We start from the raw sequence: 27,764 nt of genomic DNA on the forward strand, positions 1-27,764 counted from the left end.
CTACTGTGAGAAGGTTTGTTAATAAATAGTTGTGGCTTAATGTGGGGCCTTTTGGGGGTCATCAGCCAGTGGTGTTCCTGTTGTCCGACTGAAGGTTTGGGTCTATAGAGCTTGGTCAAGGACTAGTAAACAGCAGTATTGACATTAGAGGCTTTTTTTTTTTCCTGTGGACAAAGACTTGGGCTAATTAATTTGACAGTATCATTAATTACTGCTGAAATCATTGGTCTTTGTCAGAGGTCGGGCTCTTTTAGCAATTGAGGGCAGGTCTCAGGGGATCTGGAGATGCCAAGTAATACAGGAATATCACCACTCAGCCATCTCCTCTCCTCATTCTATGTTAAAAGCCTTTCCTCTTTGCTTGGGCCATCTAGCTTTCTGGCTTACATGGGCATTCCGCTTCAGTTCAGTGCCAAGGGCAGGGCTGAGACTCCTCAGTGAGCTGTGTTGAGTGAGCGTGGAGAATTTCAGGTTTGGGTCCATACAGGAGACCAACCCAAAGAGCCTGCTTCAGCAGTGCCTTGACTCCAGGGCTTTGCTTTAATTCATACATAAAAGGGGGAGGGTGTTTGACCCACTATCTTTTTTCTCTTATAGGCTAAATTCCTATGCCCTGATTTGAGTTCTTTGATGAGGTGAAAGTTCCTTTGGCAAAGCTAACACACTCTGGAACCTGTTTCCTAACCCTCTGTCTTGGTTTGTTGGTTTTTGGTGTGTGCTTGTTATTTGTTTTGGTCGTTTAACTAGGATGCCTATTTTTTGTGGTCCCCAAGAAGATCAAATCAAGTTGCTAAACCCTAGCCTTGGGTGGTTCTTTCTTTATACTACCTAAATGCCATAGGAAAATGTCATTTTCATATGGCACAAGTGGGAAGGAAACAGATAATTATACCCTTGCTTTCATTTTTGAATTTCATGAGATGAGACCTTTGGGGCTCTTTGTATCTTTATTGATTTCCCCCCCCTGAACTCAGTGAATGGCAAAAAATAGTGTTTCAGTGTTAAGTCAAGAGCATTTGGAATAGCAGGCATGAAACAGATAACTTGCAGACCTGGTGGCTGGCTGGCTACTGCTCCTGAGTGGAAATAGGAAGGATCATGACCTCAGAGTTGGGATAGCTCTTCTCTCTGTCCCCAGCCTTGCCTACACCAGCTGTGACAGCTTGGATACGTCTAGTGAGCCTATTACAATTTTCTCATTCACTAAAGGAGAAATAGGTACTAGTTGACCGCTAAGCTGTCTTTCAGTTGTAACATCTTCAATATTCTTTCTCTAAATTGTTAAGCTCTGGAATTGTTACACTCATCTGTAGAGAAGTACAGACACTGGTAGAGAACTAACCTGCCCTTTGTCAAGGTAGTGTTTTCCTCCTCCTATGGGTAAGTGCTGGTCTTTTTGAGTGCTTGATCTTATTGCTGTTGCTCTAATCTCAGACTCTGGAAAAGAAGATTTCACTCAATATTTCACTAAAACTCATAATTGAGTTTTTATAAAATTATTATGATTAACTTTTATTTAGATAATACTTTTGCAATGGTCAGAAACTTGTGGCCCATGGGTCAGCCACCTGTTTTTGTAAGTGAAGTTTCTATTGTAACATGACATGCGCATTCACTTATGTATTATCTATGGCTGCTTTCATGATACCATGGGGAGTTGTGTAGTTGCAACAGAGACTGTGGTCTGCAAAGCCAAAATATTTACTTTCTGCCCCTTTACAGAAAAGAGTTTGCTGGCCTCTGATTTCCAGGCACCTCTAGTGCATGCTGAAGTTAAGAAGTTTTAAGAATGTAAAAATGTTTAATTATGATAAAAACATATAACGTAAAATTTACCATCTTAGCCATTATTAAAGTGTCCAGTTCAGTAGTATTAAGTATATTCACATTGTTGTACAACAGATCCCCAGAACTTTTTCATCTTGCAAACCGAAATTCTATACCCATTAAACAGCCACTCCTCATTTCTCTCTCCTCCAGCTATCATTCTTTCTGTTTTTATGAATTTGACTACTTTACATACCTCATATAAGTGGAGTCATGTAGTATTTGTGTTTTTGTGACTACCTTATTTCACTTAGCATAATGTCTTCAAGATTTATCCACGTTGTAGCATCTGGCAAGATTCTTTCCTTTTCAAGAATAATAATAATTTTAAGGAATAATTTTTCATTGTGTGCTTATACCAACACATTTTATCTATCTGTTCATTCCCCAACAGACACATTTAGGTTACTTCCATCACTTGGATAGTGTAAATAGTGCTGCTTATGAACATGAGTGTAAATAACTCTTCAAGACTCTCCTTTGAGGGGCACCTGGGTGGCTCAGTGGTTGAGCATCTGTCCTTGGCTCAAGTCGTGATCCTGGGGTCCTGGGATTGAGTCCTGCATCAGGCTCCCTGTAGGGAGCCTGCTTCTCCCTCTGCCTGTGTCTCTGCCTCTCTCCCTGTTTCTCTCATGAATAAATAAATAAAACCTTTTAAAAAAAACTCTCCTTTGGGCCCCAAATACATAATAAACAAACATAATATGCATCTTATAAATGTTTATATGATTGAGTGAAATTCAGTCCTGCTATTGAATAAAAACAAGACTTAGGCCATGCAAGGAAGGAGTCATTTGATTTTATCATCCTAGAAGATATTGTGTACACATACTAATTCATAATTTATATTCTAATTTCTGTTAGAATAGTAAATATTGCCATGTTTTTTTAAAAAAAACATGTATAATAACCATAAAAGCAAATGTTTTGGTTTAAAATAGATTTTTTCATGGAGGAGTGGAGAGGACTACTACTCTCTTGAGAGAGAGGTATCAAATCTTTGCATATGGCATTTCTCCAGTTGTTTGAGGGAAAAGCTTACTTAACTCTCAAGTTTCAGAGTAGACTCTGGACAAAAGTGTGTTATCGAAGTGTGAACTGATCCCGTCCAAGATAGTTTTCCTTTTGCCAAAGTGTCTGGCTTTTCTTCCGAAGACTTACATGTATTGGATGGCATATGCAAACCTGGTTTCTAGAATTTCATGGATGATACTATACAAAACATAAGATTTTACTGAGTAGAACCATCAGGTTCCAGATCAAAATGCTGCCATATAATGAGCCCATTTTATAACAAGGGCTTCTCCGTGTGTTAGCAGCTAGAATGTCTTGGATGGATTCATTATTTCCATGTTTCATCATGTTGTGCTTTTGGCTACAGGGTCAGAGGAGTGGCTGGTGCCCATGACACTTTCCCTCCCTTCCCCTCAGCCCAACCGCAGACTGTTCCATCTGCCTCTGTCTCCTTTTGGTAGCTCCTAAAGAAGGTGTCATTTTAGATTATGCTTAAATGGAAAATCACTGTATTCAAGTAGTATGATATACCAGTTACTGTCTCTCTAGTTTCCGTCTCCAAGTCTGCCATATCTGTCTATCCCTCTAGATTACCCTCTTCCTTTTGGTTAACAGCTCAAATATCATCTTTCCCAACTAGTTCTTTTATTCTCTCTTGGCAAATTGGTTGCAATTCTTACCATCTTCAAGAATTTAGTATAAAAGAAGACAGTTGTGCCCTCATGGGTTAGCTAAGCACTCTGGTTTTGAATGTTTATGCTTTAGGGGATCCATCCCACTGTGCTGCTATTCTTATTTTACAAAATGGTGGTTTACTTAGATACACAAAATAGTGTGATTTTATTTAATTTCAAACAGGCAATATATATACTATTTCCTGAATGCCAAGAGCTGTAAAGTACTATAAGGTACTTTTATTAGACTTAAAAATAATTTTCTTCAGATACATCCTTTACAACCACTTTTCAGTGACAGAAAAAAATAATGATTTGATGGTTGTCTGAGTTGTCATTTTTACCTTAGACTAGATTTTTTAATTGGCTATGGAGAATTAGTATTTCAGAAAGAAGGCTCTAAATCACAATTGCTTTGGAAAAAACTTGTGTTCTATATTAGTCTGTCATCAAGGGATATTGAAAGGTTTTGAGTAGTACTTCTAAAATTACTGGGTTATTTTTTGAGAACCCCCAACAAAGTGTTTCTAACAAAATTTATCCAAATAGTATTGGCTACGTGATGGAGTCAGACTGTTAGTGGTTTCACAGGTTCTCCTGTCTCTCAGTAAAACTTAAAAATTTTCTTGCATCCAAGTCTTAAGTCCATCTATACTTTAGTATTTGAACTACCAAAAGAATGAGTTAATAGAAAATTGGTATTTCCATTCACAATTCTGAGATTTAAAACAAAGAGAAGACATTTGATGATTACTTGATCTTCAGAAAACTGACATAATAATAATCTCAGAGGGATTAACCATAGAGGCCCACATATTATCCAGCATATGACCTGGTATGTGGTGGCTCTGTTCACTAAAGCTTGCAGTTTCTCCACCAGTTTCAACTCACTTCTCTCACAGTGGCTTCACTTTGCCTCCTTTAGTGAGTTTTCAGTGAATGGAAAACCTTGAACAGAAAGCAGCTTTAAAGTGTATGTGCTTATTACTCTTTTAGCATAAAATTTTCAGGATAATTCCAGATACAGTAGAACTAGCCCAAGGGGAAAAATTGTTTCATATTCAACAATTATCCCACACTTAATCCTTACCCAAGATAAATGAAATTCATATATAGGAGTCCTAAAATCTGACACTGGCCAATTTCACATGGACTCAGGGAGTCCTAAGAAGAAGCAGGCCCTTGAAAGGCCATTGGTATAACATTGACATGAAATTCCCACATGCATTAATCAGGCTTCTGTTGTTCCCATCAAATGAAATATGATTTTAAGGCTTGGTAACACTTCACAGTTGATTGGCTTTTTCTATCCAACTACCCATCTATCTGTCCATCCATCTATTTAAATTCACTCCCCAGCTGTGATCCTGAGACAACCATTGTCATTTAGATGCTGATTCCTTACTGTGGTTCTTCTGGTGACTGCTGACATCAGAATAAGGGATACATCTCAAGATAGATTAATTACATAAACAAATTGAGGGATGGATTTTTTTCTGCTTTGTTCTTTTAAATAGTCTTTCCCCCCTCCTCCCCTCTTTGAGAGGTACAACTCTGCATTCTTATAAGGAAACATAGTTCATGGGTATTAGTTCATGTTCTGAGAGAAGTCCAGGCAAAGAGACTTGGAAAATAACCCACATTAAGGGAAGAAGAACCTTATGAAAAGCCCATAGATTAATGCATGGGAAATAAATACAGAAATTTCTCAAATAGGGAAGCTGAAAAGAAGCTAGCAGAGTAAAATTTATTACATTTAGGGTCTTGTTCCCTTTCAATTTTTTTTTTTTTTTGTCTTAAATTAGGGGAATAAAAGATATACAAGAACCTGGCAATTGTGATCTGTGGCAGGGGACTAGATTGGGGGATGAGAGAAGAGGGATGAGAATGAGGTAGAAGTTGTGCCATATGCCTTTTTAATGTTTTTAAAGTCTGTGCTATATGCATTTGTTATCCTTCAAATTACATATATAAAATTAATGATATTAGAGTGAGAATAGATAAGATTTGGTAGAAGGAAAGAATATGGATAGAAGTCTCTAAACTGACAAAAACAGAGGAGAAGCCAGGTTCCAAAGGTGATGTCACATGAGCAGCTGGATGAAGGGTTTGGAGGATGAAGTCATTTTCAAGAGCCATCCTCAGGGAGGGAGCCATGTGAGGTGGTTAAGTCACTGAAGAAAAGAAGAATCAAAGGCAAATGCCTGAGGGAAACCCACCAAAATCAAGAAAGAAGATAATGTTTCTTTTGAAAGCCTTCACTGTTCTAAGAGAACTGGAATGAGAGCTGAGTTATGCTTATCCCGAAGGGTTTGGGGAAAAGGTGAGAAAGTAAACGTAACTTTTCCCATCTCTTCTCAATGGCATCCTAGAAGGAATGAGTTCTTTGATATGCACCAGTGAGAATGCAGAGAAAATCCTTTCCCAAAAAAGAATCAAGGGGGGAGAGGGCAGCTATTTTGGAGGGAACAGCCTCTACATTTTGGACACTACATTAGGTCCTTGGAGTTGGGTTGTAGCATCGTATAGGCTAGTAGTTGGTTTCTTCATTTGGAGGTTTTCTGCTACCTTGAGTGATGTGTTCTGTGTTCACTATCCACATCTAATTCTCACGCATACTAATTAATATACTCAGACAACATCTTGCCAACACTACAATATCTCTCTCAACTCTCTTCTCTAAATCTAGCAATTTCATCAGTTCCTTTTATTGGTAGCCTTCCAGGTTTTACAGATGAAACCAAGCATAATTATGTGCCTGTGAGCACTGATTTTGTCATTAAAATTTCTGGAGAATTAATATCAGTTGTCACAAATCAATCTCTATCCCATTTGGCTTCCTAGTATTTATTTATTACTAGTTTATTTTTAATACTCTTATAGGGGCCTCCTGATGCTCTGTCTAAAAAGGAATTGAAATACATGCAGATTCTAAACCACATGTCATTTTTTGTGCACACATTATGGGTTAGGCTCCTACTAACAAAGTATACATGTCAAAATCAGATATGACTGGGAAGGCATAAAGACTTTGCAGCTACCAGGGCTTCCAGAGACTGCAGTGTACTCAGGTTTCACCGAGATTTTATCATGGTCACCATAAATCAGTGTTTTTAAAAAGTTGAAAGCAATCTTTAATTTTAAAGATTTCCCTGTCTTCCTCATCCAGACAGTGTAGGCGATGCTTCCTCACCCGCCTTCCCCAAGCCCTGCCAGGAAAAGCCAATGATTTGTAAATTGAAGCTATGTCAGCTAAAGCTTTTATTGGTACTTATTATCCGGGCCTCCGTCTGCTTTTAATTTTAATTCTCTGCTGAAAGAACTAGCTTGGCCTTTCTTTTTTTTTCTTTTTTCTCTCTTTTTTTAAAATTTTTGCACATCTTTCCACTTTAAAAAGCAACAGCTAAAAGTAGTGATGTGAACCAGACAATGGTTTCCAAAGTTAGCCTCCCTCTTTCCTATCCATAGTGTATTAGGTTTGGGGCAAACCTCTTGTTTTCAGTATTGACCTACTTACTTGCTCCTTCTCTCCCTGGCATATTCCCACTTTTCCCACCATTCAGCAATTTCAACTAATAAATCATGTAAGTAAAGTAGACATTAGGAAATTGATGTTAGGATAGAGGGTTTTGAAAATAAAATGAAGATTTGATCAACATTTTCACCTATCCTTTGATTAACTGAGAACAACATATTTTTAAGAGAATGTTAGGCATGAGTTGTGCAAAAGTCAAAATACTGCTCATTTTAAAGATATCTTTTTTATAGTACAAAAGCACAGCAGATATTTAAGTTCTGCACTGAACAATATGATCGGTTTATTTATATGAAATAATTAACATATTTGAATTTTTTCCCAGCCGGGGGTTTTTCTTAGCATCCTGCCATATAGATAGATGTAGCAGCTACTTAAATATGTACACAATGCAGAATATTTCTGATTAAATATTTGTAAAATGCTCTTCAGTTTAAAAAGCTGTTTCATATTCATTACTTCACTAAAGCTATACAGCAGTTTGGCAAGGGCATGAATTTTTTGTCCTTTTTCACAGCTAAGATTAAACAAGCAGAGTCTAACTGACTTGCCCAAGGCTGCATATATGAACCAGGATTTGAACCCAAGTCCTCTGAATCCCAAATCAAGCTCCTCCTACCATTTCTGCCTCGAGTTTTTCCGAATCCAATAAATGAATCCCTGTGTATAGTGGAGTCGTTGTGGGAGGAAATGTTTTTGTAGTGATAGAGACCCAGCTTCACATTAAAGCAGCAGCCACATCTTCCAGAACATGTTGCATCCTCTGTTCTTTTCTCTCACCCCAAAGGCTCATTTTACTAGTACTATTAAAGAGTATTTGGATTTTTTCTCTTTCTCACTAGGCCAACTATCAATCTGAATATTTAGTCACATTTCTGCATTTGGCAGTTAGCACTTCTCTTCTACCTTGCTGAGTGCACTTTTTTTTTTAAAGATTTTATTTATTTGTTCATGAGAGACACACAGAGAGAGAGAGAGAGAGAGAGGCAGAGACATAGGCAGAGGGAGAAGCAGACTCCATGCAGGGAGCCCGATGTGGGACTCGATCCCAGGACTCCAGGATCACACCCTGGGCCGAAGGCAGGTGCCCAACTGCTGAGCCACCCAGGCATCCCTCTGAGTGCCCTTTTGAGATGAAATTGCTGTGGTGTTCAGCATGGGTTCCTTGGGGTCAGGTACCTGAATACCGTAGCAGTATACTTCAAGCTAAGAAGTTCAGACATAATGAACAAATGGTATAAGGCTTATGGATGGAAAGTAGACATCACAAAGACCAGCACTCTGTCCAAGGATCTTGTGTATATTGCCATATAGGTGTAAAGCCAGTACACTATGGAAAGACTTTGACTCCTAAGAAGAAAGGAAGAGGCCCTATAGCAAACAGGCACATATAGATAACAGGCCTCTGTGATGTTTCCACATATACAACTAACCCTAAGTTAGGGCCTCTATGGCCCGTGTTTAGTATAAGTATTCTCCAAGAAGTGAGTTGGACATGGAGAATCTTGGAGTCCACCTAAGGATCCTGATTCAGGAGGCCTGGAGTGTGGCCCAGGGATCTTATTTTCAGAGACTTCCCAAGGTGATTCTCTTGCTGGGGAATCCCTTGACCATATCTTTTTTTTTTTTTTTTTTAAGATTTTATTTATTTACTTATGAGAGACACAGAGAGAGAGAGAGGCAGAGACACAGGCAGAGGGAGAAGCAGGCTCCATGCAGGGAGCCTGACGTGGGACTCAATCCTGGGTTTCCAGGATCACGCCCTGGACTGAAAGTGGTGCTAAACCACTGAGCCACCTGGGCTGCCCACCCCTTGACCATATCTTGAGACGTATTTTCCCAGAGCACCACTGTGGGATAGCTGATGTCCACAATGATAACTGATCTATCAAAAAAAAAAAGGTGATTTTTCTCCAAAAAGATAGACATTCAAAATGACAAGTGTTTAATGAACAGAGATTTCTTATTTTTAAGATTTTTTAGAATAAAGTTTTAAAAAACAGAGTACACTTGAATTCTATGGAAAAGTCAGTTAAGTGAAACCACTTGATTCCCCCCAAGGGATCCTACTGTATTAAGCATCATTGTACTTTTTGGTACTCACCATCTATGTTTTCTTAAACCCTAGAGCCTGGAGATTTGTATACCATAGACAAGTATACTTACTTTGCTCATCTGTAATCAGTATTAATCTTGGTAATTAAATTTTTTCTTCTATTTCCACAAAACCCTCCTTAGTGTTCTCCAGGCTGACTCAGAAAACTTGAAAAAGCTAGAATGGAGTGTCAGATTCATTAATATCTAGAGTTGATTACTCAAGATCCTGCTGCTTTGTGGGAACACAGCAAACAATTCTGAGAATTAATTTATACACGTTAAACACGGGGAATTTTTCAGGAGCAGTCTGGTACTGTTAGTGTCCTGATACGCATGTTAAAAAATGACTGCAGCTTCACAAAGAAATCCTCCTCCTCTGCATCCTTCCTGGTTTATGTGGTTTGTCTACTGCTTGTCACTGGTCCATCTGCTTAGGACTAGATCAGCCTAAAACAGAGAAGGTTTCACCACCAGATCCTGTAACACTACTGTCATTGTGCTCTGTAGCTTGTTACAGCTAATGTTATTCATAAGAAATAATGTCCTGGCTTTGAGGTACTTTCTGTAGTGAGTACTACGATGTTGAGAAAGAGTCACGGATGGTATGAAAGCAGTACTTCTCATTTGTTGCAGATGACATTTCTGTTCTTGCAGGGATGGATGCATGAGAGGCTGTGAAGTCATAAATGAGGAATGTCAGGAATCTAGTACTTTGGCATTTCTTGACAAACGTTCAGCCATTCTTGAATAAGACAATTGAAACTCTGAAGTTCAACGCAATAGTAGAAACAATAAAATTAGCAAATACCTTATTAAAGATTTATCACGTGCCAGCATTTTTTATAAATAGGCTCTTTAAAATTCATCGAAGGATAGATATCATGATCCCCACTTGACAGATGGGAATTTTGAAGCTTGAAGAGGTTAAATAACTTACTCATTGACACACAGAATGTGACTGGGCCAGGTGGAAAGGGGTCATGAATTTATCTCTACATACACATCTCCTTATTTTCTAGACTGGAAGTATTTGCTTTATGAGCATGCATGATGGGGACTTCTAGATTTGTTAATTAAAGGACGTTAAATATTGTCCCTTGCTTCCATTTAAATGCTGAATCTATTCAGAATATGTCTTCCTACTGGCACAGTTTAAGTAGTCTCTTTGGGATGCTCTTTCAGAATTCCACCCTACTTCTCCCCCGGAGCTCGTTGGGCTGACTATACCCTGGAGGTGGGCAGGGAATATGGTGTTCTTTAAGCCACCCTTAATCCCCTGGCTCCTCTCTTGTCTTTTGCTGCAATATGGCCAGCCTGTGCTTGCATATGTCCCTGAAGCCTGTGGCTAGGATAAGCCCTGATCTCTTTCTCAGCTCTGGCAATGTTCTAGGAGCTTCAGCCACCTTCCCTTGATGAATCACCCTACTGGCAACTCAGACTACCTTAGACTCCCAATTTGGCCTCTAAGTGGGGCTCTCCTTGGCAAGCTCACCAGCCTGCACCCATAGCCACCCTCCCCTCCCTTCCACAGGTCATGTGACACCTGGATTTCTTCTTCACACCCCAAGAGCCCAGGGAGACCCTGGGGAGCTAAATTCCACCCTCCCTCATCAGTTGCACTGCTTTACTTGGATGCAGCTGATCCTGTTTGGAGCTTGAGGCTTGAGAAGCAATCCCCTTGCGAACTCCCATGCAAGTAGTGAGCCAGACTACATTTTGTCTTTTCTCTCCATGCTGGAAGAGAGGCAGACACATACCTGATAACACAACAGTGCAGTGAGCTATAGCCAAATTCCTGAGAACAGAGAGGAAATGATTTCTCAACTATTCACTATTCTGCTTCTTCTGGAAAATTTCCTGTCTTTTTTTCATTTCACTAGAAGGTACCTCTTCTTTCTCAAGCTGACTAGCAGACCATCCCTCAATCTTCATTAGATCCTCTTTCACTATCCTCACATTCCGTAAGTGACCTAATAAACTGTCACAGGTGCAACTTCATGTTCTCGGTATTGATCACTGGATCTCATCCATTATGCCTGATTTCTCTCTTAAGATAATGGGACCCCATAGGAAACACTAAGGTATCTTTACAGTTCATAGTTCACTTGACATGACATTGCCCTCTCCCCATGTCCAGTCTCCTCCTCAGATGAGCCTTTTATTTTTACAACTTACCTGGCCTTGTTGATGGCCCTACCAGTCTCCTAGACTCCAGGCTCAAAACCTGACACATTCCTTACCTTCATCCCCTTTATCTAGTCAGCCATCATATATAGCCCATTGAGTCTTCCTTCAGAATGCCCTTGCCTTGGGTCCCTTCCTCTTGTGTCTCATGCAGCCATACCTGTCTTAGATTTTCATTACCTGGGGCTTTAATCAAAGGCATCCTAACAGATAGGCCTCCCCCTGCTTTCTTGCCCCTTTTGTATTCCTCTCCCTGCACCTCCGACTACATACACAGACTCATACTAAATAATACCTTCTCTAAAGGTCTTGGCAGTCTCGTCACATCGCCATCTCTGCTCAAAAATCTACTGTGCTTATCTGTTAATCTCTCTACTTTTCACATTCCCTGTGACCTTGTCCACATTGTCCATCCAGTTTTGGCCCACACTCCAGTTTAACTGGAAGTTCTATAATCAGGCCAGGTTGCAGCACTACTTGGCAGTAGAGATCCTAAAGGAATAACCATTAATGTGGGAAGAGTCCTGAGGGAGCAGAAAACATCCTCCCTTTTCTATAGATTTTAAAGCAGTAAGAGGTAGACTCATTTGGATGTTTTAGATGCAAGAACCAGTGGATGATCTTGTTGTGTCCTCTTCAGATGTGAGTGTGTATCTGTCCACGTGACAGTTGCATCTGGGGAAGAGGTCTAGAAAGCCTTTTGCTTTATGCAAAGAAGTAAGTACTCTATATATCAACTTTACCTGATTATGTTGTTTCTACCTTAGTAATGAAATGTGCATGCTTCCTTTAGATAGAGGCCCATTATACCTTTTGAGGAACCTAAATGAGACTATGCTTTGTAACTCCCTTAGGTAATCTTTATTATTTTTTTTCTCTCTGCTTCAGTCAGAAACCTTTTTCCTTTTATATTTGTTCTGACAAGCATTTTTATGTGCCTATTTGTGCATTAATTGAGAATCCCTTGTCACTTAGAGAATAATTCTTGTTTTTATTTCATTTTTTAAAGATTTTATTCATTTATGCATGAGAGAGAGAGAGAGAGAGAGAGAGAGAGATTGGAGGTAGAGACAGAGGCAGAGGCAGAGGCAGAGGGAGAAGCAGGCTCCATGCAGGGAGCCCAATGTAGGACTTGATCCTGGGACCGTGGGACCATGCCCTGAGCCAAAGGCAGATGGTCAACCACTGAGCCACCCAGGTGTCCCAATTCTTGTTTTTAAAAGCACTTTGCTGTTCCTTATCATCTTCCTGTGAATTAAGTAAGCAAGATCTGCCTTGTCCTTTTCACATCTATCTTATGTTGTGCCTTCTGTAAAGTCAGAGTTTTTCCTTGAAAACACTGATCAAGGTTCTCGTTCCCCTGAGACTTCTAGAAAGAGGTTCCCAGAGAAGCAGACTGACCTTTCTGTGATGTACTAAGTAGCTAGAAAATTAATGAGAATATTGATCAAGGAAAGAATCAAAATTTTAAAAGGTGATACAAATTCCTAGATGTTTGCCTTCTCTATGGCAATATTTATAGGGTTTTGTTTTGTTTTTACTGTTTTGCTTTGATTTAGGAGCAAAGTTACTTTGCAAAAAGAACACTCACTTCAAAGATAAATTAGCTGTCAACAGAAACTCTAGGCTGCCTTTCCATTCTTTGTTCTTCCTTCAGTGGCTTCAGTGACCAGTTATTTAAGGTGCGTGTTGTATTGGATAGTATGGAAAATAAAACAGAGATATAAAACAGTCCCCTCCTCAATTTTACAGTTTAGTTGGGGAGATAAGACATACACCTATAAGAAAGAATACATCTGGTTACTTGGTATTCAGATGAGTATTATGGTCCATGTATGGCATTTCCTTAGATTCCTGTCCCTTCAGAACTTCATGAGGGGACATGAAGTCCCATCTAAATTGAGTGAACTTGCCACTTTATTCTAAATTAAATGTATTTCTATTCAAATTAAAATTCTTAAGCCACAGGAGGGAATGATCTCTAATAATAACTAGTCATACTTAGTGTTCCATTTTTTTTTTCTATCTTTCATTCTATAAGTCTAGCTCCTGTGCCAAGAGAGAGCGATCATAAAGAGGAAAGTAGAGGCTCCCAGAGTTTGATTTACACATGGTCACAGTGGAGAGCCTGATAGAACTGGCACAGACACACTTTCCTGGCTCCAGATCTAGTGCCCCTTTCAGCCAGAGCATGACTTAGTCGAGAGACTGCATTTGTGAGACTGCATTTACCAGCCAGGTTTTCTGCCTGGGAAATAGCATGAAAGAAGCTTGAAGTTACTTCTGGATTCTAAGGCTCTGCTTAATTGGGGAGAAGAGAAGAAGAAAAAAAACAGCATTATGGTGACTACCTTTCCTATGGGAAACCTAGAGGCACTACCAGGTTTTTGAGGGTGTGTGTGTGTGTGTGTGTGTGTGTGAGAGAGAGAGAGAGAGAGAGAGAGAGAGCGTGAGAGAGTGAGGGCATGCAAACCCAGGAGTGTGAGAACACACATGCATGCTCAGAACCAACAACGTAGCTGCTTCTAGCATTTTTCCTGCCTGTCTTTACATGATTACACCACGGTTGGAAGTGGTAGGTGAGCTACATTTGTAGTGGATATTTTAATCCAGCAGCTCTCCTCACCAGTCAGCATCTCTGTATCCCATGGCATTTGGCCTGTTTTCCGCATTTTCTTCATTGTTCCAAAACAATCCTGGAGTTTCTCTGTACTCGGTTTCTGGTGTTTTGGAAATTTCCATCCTCAACTTGGTGTAACTCATTCTCCAAGCATGTGTCAGTTTCCTCCCATTGAGCATACATGTTGTTAGGCAACCTTGAGGGCACATAATTTAATTGGAGACAGCATTTTAAAGAAAACATGTAAGTGTGTAGATACCAACAGGTAGCATTCCCCAAAAGGCGTTTCCCGGATATCTGACCATTTCATTACTAGGTGCTATTTTATGTAAATTGGACAAGCTAGCTACCTTATTCTTAACAAGCTCCCATTGATATTGTAATTCAATCCATTGTAATAATGGAAGAAGAGCAGCATTTCAATTCACAAGTGCCATTAGGTGTTAGCATTCATCCATTTTTAAAAAATTTTTATTTATTTATGATAGTCACACACACAGATAGAGAGAGAGAGGCAGAGACACAGGCAGAGGGAGAAGCAGGCTCCATGCACCGGAAGCCTGACGTGGGATTCGATCCCGGGTCTCCAGGATCCGCCCTGGGCCAAAGGCAGGCGCCAAACCGCTGCGCCACCCAGGGATCCCAGCATTCATCCATTTAACAAATGTTTTGAGCTCCTACTGTGTGCGTAGCATCAGGGATATAGTGCTGAGCAAAATAGCCATGATCTCTGCCTTCATGAAACTAATAGGGAGATAGACATGCAATAAATATTTCATACTGAGGAAAACTTATCTCAAAATTTTGACCTAATCTGTGAAATAAAAGGTCCCGGGCACACATGGGAAAGGGAGAGCTCTGTGTAGGTCACTGATTTTAGCTTAGAGCTTGAGGATGCAGTGGTGACAGCGAGAAGTTATAAGGGTCAGCTCTGTGTGGAAATAACAGTATGTGAAATCTTGGGGGTGGGAAAGAGACCTAGGTTGAGGGAGCATAATCATTGAAGGTCAGGAGCCAGGTCATGGAGGACTTTGTAGAATGGATAAGGGTCTTGGAATTTAACACTGAGAAGCTATTAAAAAAAAAAAAAAAAGTAAAATGATCAGATTTGTGTGTGTGTGTGTGTGTGTTTAAGATTTTATGTATTTTTTTAAAAAGATTTTTTGTATTTATTCATGAGAAACACACAGAGGCAGAGACATAGGCAGAGGGAGAAGCAGGCTCCATGCAGGGAGCCCAATGCGGGACTCAGTGATCCCAGATCACGTGATCTGGGATCACGCCCTGAGCAAAAGGCAGCCGCTCAACCGCTGAGCCACCCAGGCATCCTAGATTTGTGTTTTTAAATGGTTACTCTGTTGTGTTTTTGAATGTATACTAAGATATGGGTGAGGAAGGGAGTGGAGGGCAAGCATGGGTTGAGGGAAGATGTTAATGTAGCATTAAGGTGGCTTGGACAAGAGTAGCAGTAATCAGTGTGAAGGAAGGTTGAGGCATTTGAGATCTGTTTTGGTGTTAGCATGCACAGAAGTTGGTGAAGGCTTGCCTATGGGAAAAGAAGAAGAGTCAAGGTTGGGTCCTATGCATCTGGCATAGTGGAGAGAGGTAGCATTTACAGACCCATGGGAAACAGGATGAAAGGCAGGTTTAGCTAAGAACAATAATTCATTCTTTGAGTACATTATGTAGGAGTTGAGTATGAGATACTCTCAAGTGGGACTGTATATTTCATTTTGGGGCTCCACAAAGGACTAGGTGAGATATTTCACATTTAGGATTTGTTTATATCTGTGACTGATAATGCATGAGAAAAGATGAGATCCCCTAGGAGAGGGTTTGGAATACAGAGAAAAGGACTGGAATTTCAGCATTTAAGAGTTAGGTATGGAAGAAACCAATGAAATAAAGAAAAAGCAAGATTATTTGATGTCATGGCAACCAAAAAAAAAAGGAAGTATTTCAAAGGAAGAATCTGTCAACTCTGAATTTCCCCCACTGTTATGTAAGGTATGAATACAAAAAAAAAAAAAGATGTTCCTGGATTTAGCATCAGACAAATCCACTTTATAGAATTATTGGGTACGTGTGCATGTGTGGAAAAATATGAGGAGTTATGAGGAAAACAATATATGGATGTGGGAACATCTCCTTTTGAAAAGCTTGGGTGGGAGGTAGAGTGTACATAAAGGGCAGAAACCTGAGCCTGATTTTTCCAGATAGAAGGCACTAAAGTAGATTTGACTGCAGATGGGAGATAAAGTACAAAGTTAATGAAGAGAAAGGGCTTTCATGGTACTGGTGGGTCCTTACCTAGAAGACTAGAAGGATTGGAATACAGAGCCCACACAAAGAGAGTAGTCTGATAGGAAGTGGAAAGAAAGAAGAGGGAAAGGCAATGAACAAATGGTTGGGAAGATTGGATCTGATGGTAGGAAAATTAGGGAATTCTCATTTGATGGTTCCAGTTATTTCCTTGAATTATCAGAAATAGATATCCCCTGAGAATAAAAAGGGGGGAAAAAGAGTTAGGTTTAACAAGGTAGGGCAAAACATGACATATTTGACTAAAGAAATATTTAGTGGCTTGAGTGCCCAGTTGAGGGTAGTCATCAGAGCCAACATGTACAGCTGTGTTACCGTACCTAAGAGGGGTGCTGTTCGCATCATAAGCATAGATTTGTATATATGTTATGCCAGGTTAGTGGCAGAGGGCAGTACAGCATCTTATTCTTACAAAACCAAGATATCACCCTAGCTTCCTGACAGAGAAGTAAAACGTACGAGAAAGGGGCATTTTATTTCACACAGAGGCACCATATAAGATACTGGTATTGGCATTTATGCTGTTGTAGGATAATACCACTCTGCCCACGGCTGAGTTTTCTTCAGCAGCATACAAGTTACTGTAGGCGCAGTCATGGAAAGGTGATTAACTGGACCCATCCATTGTTGGAGTTTTCTAGGCGGTTGGGACATGAATAGAAATGAGAAATGCTGATATCAACCAAAGAGATGGTTCCCGAAGACTGTAAGTTGGATGAGGAGGAAAATGAAGGAGGAGGTAAGTGGATCTGAAGCATCAATGAGAATGAAGCCCCGGCTATTACACTGGAGATTCCTGAGAAAGTGAGTCCCAAGGATAGGAAGCTACAATCAAAGAGTATGATATTTAATTAGTGATTTTGGAGGCAGGAAGTTTCTGGTGAAGTCAAGGCTGTTGTAATAAGGGGAGGGAAAATTATGCTGATATACTTTGTATTTAGTCAAGCCGTGTAAAAAAAAAAAAAATGCCTTCTATTTTTTCCTTCAATTGTCAATGTACTCAGTCTAAACTAGAAAAGAAACATAATATTCCCAAAACTAAAAAAAATATGATTTCAATTTTCTACATATAAGCTCTAAAATATGAAAATAGGGGGGCACCTGAGTGACTCCGCTGTTGAGCATCTGCCTTTGGCTCAGGTTATGATTCCAGGGTCGTGGGATTGAGTCCTGCATCAGGCTCCCCGCGGGGAGCCTGCTTCTCCTACTGCCTATATCTCTGCCTCTCTCTGTGTGTCTTTCATGAATAAATAAATAAAACCTTTAAAAATATGAAAATAGAAATTAAGTAGAGACCATAATCAGTGTTTTAAAATACAGTTTTATGTGCATGTGCTTTCTCAGATGTTGCTTAGCTATTTCTTGGAAATTACTAACAGGATTTTAATTATTTTGCTCTTTAATGATCTGAAAAAATATTTCAGCTCTGCTATTTTGACATATTGGTAAGGCATGTTTTAAAAATAAGCTCTGTGTGTGGGTACATCTAAATATCCTATGCCCAAGGATAGGAAAAGGTAGTATATAGAAACTCAATATTATTTTTGAAAGTAGGCTAGCACACTGGAAAGCTATTTAGATGTGATAAAATACCAATTACTATATAAATACAGAAATAGAAAAAACAACAACAACAAAAAACCTCCCAAAACAAACAAAAACAAACCCCTCAGAGTTTAGTAAAGTATTTTAAGTAAAGTCCACTTTAGGGATAAAGTTATGGCTTAGCATAGGCATTTAGGGTACATTTAAGCTGAAGTCTGGGAAGTATATAAAAATATTGTCTCGAATTCAAGAGGGATCAGAACAGTAACCTCCAATATGTCTTATGACTGTGTCTGGGATACAGGAGTATCTTGTTTCTCCCTTAATATTCATGTTCACTTGAATGGATATTTGGATACTGTTTCAGTTACTATGGCTGGGTAAATTACTCCAAAACTTAGTAGAATGAAACAGCCATTTATCATGGTCACAGGTTCTGTGGGTCAGGAATTCAGACAGAGCTCAGAAATGACCCTTGTAACTTCCAAGGCAAAGGACAATACGGCTTCAGACTGGCTCTTTTTCTTGGGATGCTTGCCCTTAGAACCTAGCCAGCAGCCAACATCAACCACTAGACATGTGGGCAGTTTGGGCTTCCTCACAGCGTGGTAGCATCCCCACATAAAGAACAAGCTGGAAGCTGCATTGCCTTTTGCCTTGGAAGTCACACAGCATCCCTTCTGCATTCTATTCATTAAGGCACTTAATTACAAAGTCTCTCCCATATGGGACTGGAAATACTGCTGTGGACATTTTTGCAAAATACACTCTGCTATGTAGACCTATAAGTTCCTTTAAGCATTTTTCAGAGATCTCTTCCCGACATCCATTGGCACACCCATTTAAAATGTGTATTTTGCTGAATTTGTGGTTGCGAAAGCTCTGGGAAATGAAAGAACCTCAGGTACAGACAGGGTCAACCCTCTGAGAACAGTTAAAGACCAGTTACCTCTCCTGACTATCCCAAACCTTCATAAGCCCCCTCACCTTAATCCTTTACTCTCACTCTGAGCTCATGACCATGCTCCCTACTTCAGTGAGTACTACCTGCTTTCTTGCTGTACACTTCTCATCAAAACACTCAAAAAAAAAAAAAAAAAAAAAAAAAAAAAAGGAAGAAAAGTCTCCACATACCTCTTATAGTTCAGCCCAGTTGCCCAGATACTCCCCTGGAAGATCTATGCCTTCCCAAAGCCCAAATCCTGTCAACTTTTTTCAAGCTTTATTTTAAGGAACTTCTTCTCTACAATATTTTACAATGTTGACTACTCCCTCTGCTTCAAACTCTGTGACCTTGACCCTGATATTCTAAACCCTAGTCTTCTTCCTACCTTTGCTGTCTTTCACTGCCACCTGCTGCTTTGCCACCATGTTAATGTTGGACTTTCCCAGGCTCCCATCCTTGGCTAAATAGTCTTCTTAACTTCCATGTTTTTCCTGGGTGATCTTTTTATGCTGCTGATTTAACTACAGTTGATTCCGAAATCTTTATCTCTAAAGATAAACCCACCCAAATATGCCTGACTTTCATGTAGAGAGGGACCAGCGCTTTAAATACAGGGCATCCAAAACCAATTTCATCTTCCTGTGCCCCTGTATTACCACTCATCCCCACACCTATAACAGCTCACTTCTTTATTTTCACTGAAACTAAAAACCTAAGAAATATCTGGATATCTTACTTTCTTGTACCTTCTACATTTAACAAATAACCAGATTTGTAGACTTTGAGCTTTTGAGTATTTCCCAGATCTGTGTCTTCTGTAAGCCTATTATCTTGGCTCTCCTTCAGGCCTTGTGACACTTGTCTGGACTACCAATCTCCACTATGCCTCCCTGCTTCAAGTCTGCCTTCCACACAACCAGTATGATCTAAATGAAACCAAAATCTAACCACATCATGTCTCTGCTCAGTGGCTGCTGAGGCCACAGGATTGAGTTCAAGCTCCTTAACATCCCACAAAGCCCTCTGTGGTTTTGCTCTTGTCCAAAGCTAAGGCCTTACCTTATACCACTTCCAGCCTCATATTTTATGCTGCAAAAACATCAAGCTGCGCAGCTTACTTTCCTCCAAACAATGAGCTGTTTCTTAAACTCCTATTGTCTCCTCTGCCAAGACACAGGCTGAGGTCAACACCACTCTATCAGGTAGGCGGTTGAAACTGCCTCAGCCTTGAAACAGAGAATAGAAATATGCAAAGGAAAGGGTGTGGAGTAGCATAGTGTGTAGGGCAGGATGGGTGGATGTTTGTGACAATGGGTGACATTTACCTAAACCACATTTTCTGCCCTAGGCCATTAGTTTGTATTCTACTTCCATATTTTGGCTTGTGGTATACCACAATCAGTATTGTTTGTCACATGCATAACTTACAGAAACTTTAAATTTCAAAAAGAAAATTCATAGATACATGTCATTCCAGAATATATACAGTACTTTCCTGATAAAGTCATATCTTACTGCAGATATTTTTGGTGAATTCCCCAATTACCCCAAATGGTTAGTCTAAGATAATAGCTCTCCAAGTATGATTCCCCAACCACTTGCATTAGCATCACCTAGGCAGTTGTTAGGAATGCAAATTCTTGAACCCCATCTTATACCTGTTGAACTAGAAATTTGGAGAATGGAATTCAGCAACCTTTGTTTTAGTAAGATACTCCAGGCAATTCTGATTTATGTACAAGTTGGAGAACCCATGGTCTAAGACAATCTCGATAATTGCCTTCTCTCTGTCACTAGTTTTAGAATGGATATAGGTAACCAAATTCTGCTTTGTGAGAGATAAGAGGAAATCAGGTAAGCTGGGAGCCTCCTGGGAAAAGTGTCCTCTCTCCTAAGAAGGATACTCAGAAAAAGATCACTTTGGTACTTATCTAGATATTATCACGTTTGGATGTGACCCTTGAAAGTGCCTCAGCCTTCTTGGGACCACAAAGGGTGCCAGCTAATGTTAAAGGCAGCATGCTGAGAACGACCAAACAGGAAATTGGAAAGAACTTCATATAACCTTTGAATTAGCTAACTTTCTTAATTATTTAGTTCTGTTTGCATCAGTTGTCTGATGCTTGTTTAAAACAATAATTAAAAAATGTATGCATATAATCTTTTTTTTGCATATAATCCTTATACGTGTGTCTGATATGTTTGCTGTAAGCATCTTTGCCATAGACATCATCTTTGCTCAGCATTTTTGCCACAAAACTTTTCACCACTTAACTAAGTGGCCGCAAGGCGATTTTGCCGTAAAAGATAAAATCATGAAAAATAAAAGAGGGAAATAATCAAAATGTATATATAAAGGGTTCTAGGCATTTTTGCTCTAAACATCTCGGCGGTAGACATCCTTGCCACAAACATTAATCTTTATATACATTATTTAAAAGGATATTCATTTAAAAGAGATAATGAAACATGAAAAATGAGTAACAAAAAGATTTTATTGAGACAAAATATTTTCATACATTCAAAATATATAATGTAGATTCATGGCAATACTTTGCAAACGTCGAATTTTATTTTGTGGATTCTACCTACGTACTTGTCTTCAAAGGCTTTTATTCATAGTATTATACTTTTGTTTGTTTGTTTGTTTTTGCTTGTAGATTTGCATCCTCATTTAGCAACTCACTTTTTTTTTTTTTTTTGGCTAAAATCTCTTCCTTCATTAAGAGAGGTATCAGGGCAGCCCCGGTGGCGCAGCGGTTTGGCGCTGCCTGCAGCCCAGGGTGTGATCCTGGAGACCCGGGATCGAGTCCCATGTCGGGCTCCCTGTGTGGAGCCTGCTTCTCCCTCTGCCTATGTCTCTGCCTCACTCTCTCTCTTTGTCTCTATGAATAAATAAAATCTTAAAAAAAAAAAAAAAAGAGAGAGAGAGAGAGAGGTATCAGTTTCCAAATACTAGGATGTATATTTGTAACTGAGCTTTGTATTACATTGTGAAAACCTTCTATGCCACTGTCCTTGGCATCTTGTCACATGTTCATTGATAGACATTCTGAAGTTAATGGGGAATGCAGGTTCAAAATTCTCCACTGTGAGAGCTAAGACTTATGTAATATAAAAATAGAAGTACTGTATCAATGGAGAAATGAAATCAAACTGTCAACCAGTCATTTTTTATCTTTTGTGGCAAATTGCCTTTAGCCAATTAGCTGTTCAGTCAATAGGATTGCAGCAAAAATACTTGCAGCAAATATGTCTACAGCAAAGATACTTATGGTAAAAGTACCTAGGAACCTTTATATATAAATGTGCATTTATTCACACCTAAAGTTCTTCCTTTGTTATTGTAGGCAACAGTAGATGGTGATTATAATTCTGTACTGTGCTAGTGAGGTTTTTTGAAATTAATGGGTCAAGGGTGTCCCCTTGACTTCCAGAATACGGTGGTTATGCTTCACTTTAAACATCAAAGAATCATGTTCCAAGACCTTTCCTATCTTTTCTAGAGATAGAGGACATTCTCAGGAGTCCCTGCTCAGGTACTTTCAAGAGTCCCTCAAGAATGCTACGTCCCTTAATTCTACCATGACCTCCAGTCTGCCAGGCCTCTCAAGTCATCCCTTGTCACCCTGTAATGGAAGAGAATTACAGTGCAGAAGTGTGACTACTAATATTTCAGCATTTCATTAGCCGAATACTTTCAGAGTCTACTTCTGGAAGATGTCTCCTCCATACCAGCAGGTCCCCATGTTGTGAGACAGCTTTACTCTGTCACCCGGCAGTGCCAGTGCCTGCAGTGAAGTTCACAGAAAAGAGGCTTGCTTGTCTAGAAGGGAGACACCCTTAGGCAATTCATGCACTAGGAAGGTTAGCTTGTACCTTTATAATGCAGGGTTTTTGGGCTCTACCTTCTCTCTGACTTTTGCTTCCTTTCCAGAATATGTTCTTGGCTTTGCTTCCATAGAATCAAAGACCTATTAAAGTGCTTTTCCCAAAAACAAAGAAGCAATTTCTCCTCAAAAATAAAACCAGACCTCACTTTCAAGGTTGTTGCCCTTCTTTTCGCTATTAAGGCTTTCAGAAACATGGAGTTGAGTTCTTGCTACAGAGCACTTTACACAAGGACAGAACACTGTCTGAGGAGTGATAGTCAAAGGGGTAGGAATAAGAAGGAACTTGGAAATAAGGTAGCTATTGGAGCTACCATGCCTTTCAGAGAGAACAATGCAATTAGACCTCAAAGCCTCTAGAACTAGAGGGTACCTCAGGGTTTGAAAACTGGCTAATCCCATCTCCCTTAGCAAACAGAACTTGTGGATTTCTAGTTGAGTGCACAGCCAGGCATTCCCTGAGTCCGTGTCTTATTTAGTTCCCTACTGCTAATTATTTCTTTCCATATTCCCCAGTTCACATTTCAGGAGAGAGAATTTGATTGGGCTAGTTCATCAATGTCTTTTGTGTTTGAGCAGAGCTCTTTATACCAGATGACCTCACAGGTCATTGACCCAGATGGAATGACTCCCTTGGGTCAGGTGACAACCCCAGGTCTCATCAGCTGTGTAGATGGGATGGAGGTGGGGGTGAGGGACAGGGTCACAGGGTAAGCCACGAAGCCATTCCTCAGGGAGTAGGCTAGGGTTGCTCCTTCAGCAGAGACTGTGGGTGGGGCAGATTGCCTTGGAAGAATCCCATAAGTCTGCCTAGGGCAGTGATTGCAGAGTAACCAAGTAGTACAATGCAGTCTTTCCTACAGGGAACAAAAGGGAAGGCTGACTTCTAATTCATGATAGACATCCACATTTTGACCTCAGCAAATTTTCCTTTCAGGGCTTCCGTTTCTTCATCGGCAAAATCAGACAGTCCATCTTAGTGATTTCTAAGGACCTTCCATTCAGGGCAGATCCAAGTTTTACAAGCCTATGCTTACATGTTTAGAACTCTATTTAGAAAACAAAAACAAAATCAGGTACAAGGTCTTAGAAAGGGCCATGAAACTCAGGCTTTCTTAATTTCATATAAATCCATCTTTGCTTCTATTCTTAAATTCTGTGGTTTCTTTCTGGTCATTGTTTTGAATTTTACCTACCTCTTGTGCTCACAGCCTGAGGCCTTTCTGATGAACACCACACAGGCTGGTTTTTAGCTTAATTCTGAAAGAACAGTGTGTTCCCCAGAGTCCCTTAAATAGATTATAGGCAATTTGGTAGTTTAAGAAGGGGAAAAAAAAAGGTCCATGAACATTTTATAAAGTATAATGGTATTATGATATTGAAATTAAGTAGCATGATTTTTACAGAAATCCCTTTACTTCCTAACTATGCATTCTTTAGTGTGCAACCGTGTCTCAAAGATAGAGGGGGTTTATCTCAGCAAATGTACCTTCAGGCTCTTGATTTGTTGCTACGTGTATTAGTTGAATTTGCATGTATTATCATTGTGTGGCACTATCTATAAGTCACATATGGATTAGTATGTGTGATTATATGAAAAAAGATTATATAGTAATATAAAATTTGAGGTGAAAATATTGGTGCATTAACCCAGAATAACTTTATAAATGTATTAATGAACAGTACTCCAGCGGAGAGAGGGGAGAATTGTAAATATGTATTTGCTGAGCTTGGGTTCCACACAAGCAACCAAAAAGGAAAAGTTCTAAAAGGAAGTATGGCATTATGGAAAAGCTAGGTTTGGTTGGCTCATTAATGCATTGTCACTAATAAGATGAAACTTTGTCAGGTGGGGGCAAGAAAATTTGGTTTTCTTTCATGACATTTTCCACAAAATGTTTAATGATGTAGCTATTAAACTAAGGGGCTTCCCTCCCCAGCATGAAACAAAACGATGCTTTCTTTCTAGTATAAAGTTAATTTATTAGCAAAAAGCCAAGAGAAGAAAGAAATGAGAGAGGCAGCATTGTGAGTTGCACTCTACATATCAGTTCCTCAAAGAGCACAGCTTTTCATTTCTTGGCTGATAAGGTAGGGACAAGGTTTGCTCTAGAAGCCTGGAAGTGGTGCAAATGCCTTTATTATTTGGGCTTACTCTTTGCCAACACCTGATGGAGAATACAATTGTGATGATCCATTATTTGGCACAGCTTAAAACCATATGGAAATACTTCACTAGACTGTAAAGGGATGTTTTCCAGAGCTCAGTGTAGCAAAAGACTATGTTGGAATACATTTACTATCATCCCCCAAGTGGGCACAGCTTTCCAGGTTTTCAGTGGAAATCCCAATCAGCTGGTGAGCTGACTGTGGTCTTCAGTCACAAATCTTCATAGCATTGGTTCATGCTCAGTCTGAGTAGGAAGAGGCCATTGTTTTTGCTCTTGCTCCTGTTCCTCCACTGCCTTACTTTTTACTATGGTTGGCAAATAGTAGACATAATTTTTTAAAGAATCTGAAACATAGTTTGTATCTTTCTTCTTTGTCATCTCAGTTTTTTCCACCCTTCCCATAGCTACACTTTTTTTTAATACCCATACTATAAGTTCATAGCAAAATTGAACCAAAAGTACAGAGAGTTCCCACATACTCCTCTCCCTACCACACACATAGCCTTCTCCACCATCAGTATACCATATCAGTGTAGTACATTTGTCATAATTGGTGAGCCAGCATAGATGTATTATCAACTAAAGTGTGTAGTTTACATTAGGGTTCACTCATTGTGTTATTGATTCTGTGGGTTTTAACAAATGTATAATTTGTTAAAATTAATGATACCATTAATGGTACCATCTAATCTAATGATACCATTATAGTATCATATAGAGTAGTTTCACTAAGCTAAACAAAATCAAAGAATAATACACAGTAGAAAAAATAAGCATAAAATGTAACATAATTTTCATACTGATTACGAACCAAAATGACAGAGACTCAAACATGTCAGTTTTATCAACAAATGTAAATAGGCTTAACCTCCAAGATTTCACTATAGGCTGTATCCAAAAGAAAATTAAGAAAGGTGAAAAATAAAGGGATAAGCAAAGATATACCAAGCAAATGGAAAGAATAAAAGATGTAACAATATTGATATCAGAGAAATAAGATTTTTAAAAATGGTAAATATGACAAAAGTACTCTTTAGTGTTAAAAGCCATAATTGACAATGAAGACATAACATTTATGGATATCTCTGCCCTAAATTACACCACAGCAACTTTTATAAAGCAGAAAGTACAAGAGATGCAAGAGATACAGAAAGAAACACTAACAGAATAATTTAATGCCCCATTCTCAATATAAGACAAATCAAATAGACAAAAAAAAAAAAAAAACACAAAACTAAAGATACTGAGGATCTGGACAGCAGAAGCATTAAGGGCATATATCATCATTTTTATACCAAGATAATAGAAAATTTACCTTCTTCTTAAGTCACATGAAAGATTCACTAAAAAAGATCCTATGTAAATTGAAATTAGAGAATTCCTTGAAAATAATAATGAAAACACATATCAGAATCTGAAATATATATATAAAGCAATGATCAAGGAATATTCAAAGTCTTAAACACTTAATAAAAATTGAAGATGACAGGGCAGCCCCTGTGGTGCAGCGGTTTAGCACCACCTGCAGCCTGGGGTGTGATCCTGGAGGCCCAGGATCGAGTCCTACATCGGGCTCCCTGCATGGAGCCTGCTTCTCCCTCTGCCTGTGTCTCTGCCTCTCTCTGTCTCTCTCTGTCTCTCTCTCTCTGTCTCTATGAATAAATAAAATCTTAAAAAAAAGGTTTAATAAAAAAATTGAAGATGACAGTAAATGAATTAAAGTCTCAACTTAAAAATCTAGATAAAGAACAAGAAATAAACCAGAATAAAGCAAAAGGAAAGAAATAATAAAGATAACCTATAAATTGAGGCATTAAACAAAAAACAGTACAAAGGGTAAAAACAAAAAAACTTGGTAAAAAAAGTACACAAACAAATGACAAAGGGAAATACTGTTGAATCAGAAGAATTTTGAAGTATCATAAGAATATAACCAGATCTTTGCAAATCTGAAGACCTAAAAATAAATAGCTTCCCAGGGAAATAGTTCATCAAAATTCATCTCATTAGGAATGGAAAGCTTATACAGAAAAATTCACTAGAAGAAATAAAGTAGTTATTGAAGAACTATCTCACAAGAAAAGCACCACATCCATAATGTTTTACAGGGAAATTCTGCCACATCCTCAAAGACCAAATAAATTTTGGTGCTCCGTAAGTTGTTCAGCAGTATTAGTGAAGGAAATCTCCTTAATTGTTTTTATTAGGCAACTATATACTCATATCTAAACCTGATGGAAACAGTACAAAAAATTATAGACCAGTATCACTTAGGAATATTAGTGCAAAATTTCTAAGTAAAATATTAGAAAGTAGAGCCTGATATTACATGAAGAATATAATACACCATGACCAGATCGGATTTATCCCAGAGAGGCAAGATGGCTCAATATGAGGAAATCCAGTAATTTAATATACTTTTTATCTGAGGAAGAAAGTCATATGATTATCTTCATAGATTCAAAAAACCTTTTACCATACTCATCACTCCTCTCTGATAAAGTCACTCAACGAAAAGGAGTGGATGAATATTTTCTGAAAATATACAGATATATGATCAAGTATAAGCATGCCTTAGTCTTAAAGCCAGCTTAATTGGGAAACACTAGGAAGTAGTACTAAGCAAAGCAAGATTACCCACACTATCTCACTACCATTCAGCATTGTACTAGTGGTATTAGCCAACGCAAGTAGACAAGAGAAACTAATTAGAGGCATAAAATTGAAGAAGTAAAACTATATTTGCATATGATATCATCATGGACTTAGCTCTAAAGACTCAAAGGCAACATCAAATCAAATAATGAGTAAAGTAGCAGGAGGCTCTAAAAGATATACAAAGATAGGGAAAACTTTTTAGGTAACAATAAAGAAGATAAAATACTTAAGAATAAATATGACATGAAATATGTAAAATTTTTGTAAGGAGAACTATAAAG

At 38.9% G+C, this 27,764-nt stretch overlaps 1 protein-coding gene across 26 annotated transcripts in view; it reads left to right on the forward strand.

Moving 5' to 3' along the window:
• Positions 1 to 27,764, forward strand: part of ICA1 (islet cell autoantigen 1) — a 141,826-nt gene that overhangs the window by 42,968 nt on the left and 71,094 nt on the right. The window contains exon 7 of one of the 26 annotated variants that reach the window (XR_013356853.1): positions 16,915 to 17,012. The exons of the other annotated variants lie outside the window; for them this stretch is intronic. The gene's annotated coding sequence lies outside the window, so the exon portion shown is untranslated. The remainder of the gene's footprint in view (positions 1 to 16,914; positions 17,013 to 27,764) is intronic. 26 annotated transcript variants of the gene reach the window in all.

The sequence above is a fragment of the Canis aureus genome, chromosome 18 (genome assembly GCF_053574225.1).
Source record: "Canis aureus isolate CA01 chromosome 18, VMU_Caureus_v.1.0, whole genome shotgun sequence".
NCBI classification, from domain to species: Eukaryota; Metazoa; Chordata; class Mammalia; order Carnivora; family Canidae; genus Canis; species Canis aureus.